Source organism: Sarcophilus harrisii, chromosome 4 (genome assembly GCF_902635505.1).
Source record: "Sarcophilus harrisii chromosome 4, mSarHar1.11, whole genome shotgun sequence".
Classification (NCBI taxonomy): Eukaryota; Metazoa; Chordata; class Mammalia; order Dasyuromorphia; family Dasyuridae; genus Sarcophilus; species Sarcophilus harrisii.
In genome coordinates this window covers 239,690,491-239,696,490 of record NC_045429.1, presented here as the reverse complement: position 1 = coordinate 239,696,490, position 6,000 = coordinate 239,690,491, and positions in this window count along the sequence as shown.

Below are 6,000 nucleotides of genomic sequence, written 5' to 3'. Positions count from 1 at the left end.
ACATAGACAAAAAAAGAAAAATGAACATAAAATTATAAAAATCAAGTATGCCCTAAAATGAAGAAATGTGAGAGGGCACTCCCAATCCCATCTCCATAATGATAGGAAGTCCATGTATATATCATATTACATATGTTTTTGAACTTTTTCAATGTATTGATTTTTCTCTCCTTTTTCTTTTTTAATTCTAAATACAAAATGGGAAAAAAAGGAAAAGGAAAAAAAAATGTCAAATGCACTATAGAACAAAGAGAATATTCAAAATATGAAACAAATTTCCATTCAAGAAAGCATATATAATAATAGAAGACATTTTATTCAGAACTATCTGTTTGCTTCCTTGTAGGTTTTCTTTTGTTTTCTGCTGTGTGTTTTAAAATTTATTCTCTTTGTTCTCCCTTTCCTCTCCACACCCCATCTCCTCCAAGCAGGCTACAGTTAAGCATGGATTTATGTGTGTGTGTATACATATATAGATATGTGTGTGTGTGTGTGTGTGTGTACACACACTCACATATAGACACATAAATCTATGCTTAACTGTACATATGTATGTGCACATAAATGCTTATATACAAATACAGATACATACATCTAAAACAATATTAATATGGCTGATGTAATATATTTTCCTCTCTTTTGACTCTTTTTCAAGTTTGATTTTGTCTGAGAACAATAATTACTACCTCTATTTTTTAAAAATAAATTCTAGACCTGATCATTACTATTGTGTTTGTGTATACCTCTTGTTTCCTATCCCTGCCATTCTTCCACTTTAATATCTGCTAGTTTGCCTTATTATTACTTCACCTCCCCTATCCCTACTCTATTAGCACCCCTACCTGAAGGATCCCTCCTTTATCCTCTCCTCCCAATTACTCCCTGACTCTTTATCCTGTTCCTGTTAATCTACACACCTTATCCACTCCCTTTAACCTTCACATCCTTTTGTACCCCTCTCCTTTTTCTTTTTGCCTTTAAAAAGTATTACATAGTATTTTTACGGTCAAAGGTTCTGATAAAGGCCTCATTTCCAAAATATATAGAGAATTAACTCTAATTTATAAAAAATCAAGCCATTCTCTAATTGAAAAATGGTCAAAGGATATGAACAGACAATTCTCAGATGAAGAAATTGAAACTATTTCTAGTCATATGAAAAGATGCTCCAAGTCATTATTAATCAGAGAAATGCAAATTAAGACAACTCTAAGATACCACTACACACCTGTCAGATTGGCTAAAATGACAGGAAAAAATAATGATGATTGTTGGAGGGGATGTGGGAAAACTGGGACATTGATTCATTGTTGGTGGAGTTGTGAACGAATCCAACCATTTTGGAGAGTGGTTTGGAACTATGCTCAAAAAGTTGTCAAACTGTGCATACCCTTTGATCCAGCAGTGTTACTACTGGGATTATATCCCAAAGAGATTATAAGGGAGGGAAAGGGACCTGTATGTGCACGAATGTTTGTGGCAGCCCTTTTTGTAGTGGCTAGAAACTGGAAACTGAATGGATGTCCATCAGTTGGAGAATGGCTGAATAAATTGTGGTATATGAAAATTATGGAATATTACTGTTCTGTAAGAAATGACCAACAGGATGATTTCAGAAAGGCCTGGAGAGACTTACACGAACTGATGCTGAGTGAAATGAGCAGGACCAGGAGATCATTGTATACTTCAACAACAATACTAGATGATGACCAGTTCTGATGGATCAGGCCATCCTCAGCAACGAGATCAACCAAATCATTTCTAATGGAGCAGTAATGAACTGAACTAGCTATACCCAGAAAAGAACTCTGGGGATGACTAAAAACCATTACATTAGATTCCCAATCCCTATATTTATGCACACCTGCATCTTTGATTTCCTTCAAAGCTAATTGTACAATAATTCAGAGTCTGATTCTTTTTGTACAGCAAAATAATGTTTAGTCATGTATACTTATTGTGTATCTAAGTTATATTTTAATATATTTAACATCTACTGGTCATCCTGCCATTTAGGGGAGGGGGGGGGGTAGGAGGTGAAGAATTGGAACAAGAGGTTTGGCAGTTGTTGGTGCTGTAAAGTTACCCATGTATATATCCTGTAAATAAAAGGCTATTAAATAAAAAAAATAAATAAAATAAAAAGTATTACATAGGATGATTTTCTGGAAAGAAGTGAATGTTAAAAAAAAAACTATGACAATGAAATAAACAAAACTTTTTTTTTAAACTTTTAAAAAAACGTTTTAAAAGAATCAACAGAATTGCCCATAAGAAGAGAAATCAAAATTGGAAAGACTGAGATCAAATTTTTAAATCCTTTCTTTTACTAAATAAAGAAAAGCTATTCCAATAGACCAGGGAAAAGGTGATTAGGACCAAAATTAGGATAGAGGCTCTGTGAGAAGAGAGAAAGGAATAGATTTTGTGTAGTTGGAATTGAAAATATTTGCTAACAGAGAGACTAGAGAAGACAAATATGTAGGGTGAGAGAAAAGAATTTGTCAAGTATGACTCCAACCTAAGCGACTTAGAAAGGTATTGTGCCTTCAAAAGAAATGAGGGAGCCTGGAAGAGAAATTAGGAAAAATATATAATGAATTTCACTGTGAATGTTTTAAATTTGATATATCTATGGGTTATCCAAACTTTTAATCATTAGCAACATTTACACCTATGTTTATAAAGAACATACTTTTTGTCTAGGACAGGCCAAAATCTGTTTCTTATGTGGGTTAGTTAGTTAACTTTGGAATTAAAAAGAATTCTGTCATAAGCTACTTGTGTTTTCCTTTTTCAGATTCACTATAATGTATTTATGTAAGGGATATAACTTGGCCCACGTCATACCAGAATCTCAATATAAATGATTTGATATTCCTTCTGAATAAATATATATGTGTGAATTAACTTTGGCAAAAACAAAAATTTTCAAATGTTGCTCAAACTTTTTGTTCCATGCTTTGTACAGATTGAATCTTTCATGTCTACCCAATAACAAATATGTCCAGTGCTTTATCTTCCTAGAGGGCCTAGAGTGATAAGCCCATCTGCACACATTTTTTAATTGTTGTGTTTGTGTTTAGCTTGTGGGAGCCAGCTTTGTCCTTGTCATTTTTTCCTGAGTGAGACCCTAATGAAAATAGGAAATAATTTTGTTAATTTTTGCAATGATTTTTTATTATTTTTGTTTTATTCATTTGTTTCAGTTGAGTCTGAATCTTTATGCCACCTTTTGGGATTTTCTTGGCAAAAATACTGAAGTGATTTATCATTTCCTTCTCCAGTTCATTTTACAGAAGAGGAAACTGAGGCAAATAGGATTAAGTGACTTGCCCAGCTAGTAAGTGTCTAAGGTCACACTTGAACTCAGGTCTTCCTGACTGTAGGCTTGGCACTCTGCCCACTGTACCATCTATTTGCCCCATTATTTTAAGATAATTAAGAGAGAAATATAATGATGAAAATACATACTAAAATATCCTCTTTGATATCAGTAGCCATTTCCTCCTTTAAAATCCAAAAATTTTTGAGGGATTATGGATCTCATTCAGAAGACTCTGTAATATTCAGGAATCTAATGCAGTCAGCACAATGTCATCTACAAACAGATACATCCAGAGAAGTTGGCTGTCTAAAGAGAATCCTTCCATTTGGATCTGTTCCTTGATGTAGCAAACACCTTAAATAAACTTGAACTTCCTTGTTTTATTTTCTGCTTAATATGATCATAAGGTCATCAAAAAAATCATCTACTATGTTATATCCTTCAAGGAATCATATATGATAAAGTAAGTATATGAAGAATGGCTGTCATCCAGTTGAAATAGCTCAAAGAACTGATCTATCAGTATATATACATTGGGATAAACCTTTGTCATTTTAAAACCTAAATTACTTTCCACTAGAAACAAAAAAAAAAATTCTATTAGCATTCTCCATAATATATATATATATGTATCTGTATATTCTAGATTGGTATTTGTTTATATCTAGTATGTTTACATATATGTTTATATATGTATATATATTCTAGGTTTTTTATAATAATAGCTTGTTATTTTTCAAAATACATGCAAAGGTAATTTTCAACATTTTGTTTCAATATATATAATCACAAAACAATAAATTTGTGTCATTAGTTGTCAACAGAATCATAAGTAGATTGACTTGAGCTTTACTGACACAGTAAAGATAGTAAGGTTAGAATTCTTAATTAATTAATTAATAGGAATTATTGACTATTTTGTGACATGGATCCCTTTGGCAACCTGTTAACCTATGGACCTATTCTCAGAATAATGTTTTGACATTCATAAAATAAAATACATAGGATTTCAAAAGAAATCAATTATATTGAAATATATTTAATTTTTTAAAAGTCTTCAAGTTAAAAATCCCTTGCAAAACCTTATGATCCAAATTTTTCTCCCTCACTCCCCTAGATTGCAAGTAATTCAATATAGATTAAACATGCATAATTCTTCTAAAAATATTTTCACATATATCATACTTCTAGGTTGTTTATTGTTTATATCTAGTATGTTTATTAATGAAGGGATAGTATTTTTCCTATTAAGAATATCTACACAGAAAAGAAAAAAAAATAAGTGGATAAAGAATGCCTATTATCTTGACTAGGATATACAGTTTAATGACCAACTGAGAGAGCTGATTCATTGGCATAAATAGTTTGTAATTTAAAAAACAACACTGGATAGACAATGAGTTGGATTCATAATTGAATAGGAGTGGGAAAATGAATTGGATTGTCTTTGGGGAATTGTGAAATGCTTTCAGTAATTTGAAGTCATTAAACAAAGGTCCATCTTTTTAACACTAACATTCTTCCAGTAAAATGGCTTATTAAATACTTCTTTTTTTAAATGTCTGCCACCCAAAAGGCATTGAAGACTACAGATTCATGTTGAGTGTGAGTAGGTTACAGCCATTACCAAAGAATTTTTTTAAAAAGCAAAAAGAAAACTAGAAAAAGAAAGCTAGTTATGTAGTGAGAGCAAATGACAATGAAAAGCTTCAAGAATATTGACTGTCATCATTCTTGTAGCCCCACTTTATTTTTGCATAGGCAGCCCCAAGGAATCTGAAAAACACAACCAAGGAATCTGAAAAACACAACTGGAGAATCATCATTCCTAACTCTGAATTAGGAAGAATTATTTAACCAGAGAAGTTTATACTTCACTACCTAGGGAGGAGCAGAACTGGAGATTCCTGACAATCCTAAACTAAGGATCTTCACCCTTTCTAAAAGAGCTCCAAAGTTCTTTGTAACAACTAGCTGAACCCGAGAGGAGGTGGCAAAAACTAGAGCTGCTCATGGAAGAATTCAGGGATTAGGAGATTAATGAATTGACCTATTCTGTATAGATGTCACACCTTTTGAGGAATCAGTCTAGTGGCTGATCAACCTATCTGACCTACCCAGAAGCAGCCCCACCTAGTAAAGAGGCAGCCCTGCAGTGGAGCAGCCTTCTTCCTTTGTGGAGGAACCAGTTCAGCAACCTGTCTGACCCAACATCTCAGTAGAGATGCTGTTTCCTGTGAGGAGATAGTCTGGCAACAGAGTAATCTGCTTGGTCCTGCCTATCAGTGAATCAACCATTTGGCAGATAAACTATTCCCTAAGAGGATAAACCAGCTGAAATGTTATAGTTTATGTGGAGCTAGCCCAGTCTGGCACCATATTGATTTCACTGGCAGTGATTAAATGGTATAGTAATTAAAAAGCACTTTGCACAGTGTCTGATACATGTTTGTGATGATGATAATGGTCTAGATGCAGTAAATTTCATGAGAATTCTCCAGAGAAAGCAATTTAGAATTATGCCAAAGGGCTATCAAACTGCATATCCTTTGATCCAGCCACGACTTAACTGGGCCTGTATCCCAAAGAGATTATAAAAAAGGGAAAGGGATCTATCTGTATGTGCAAAAATGTTTGTGGCAGCTCTTTTTATAATGGCAAAGAACTGGAAA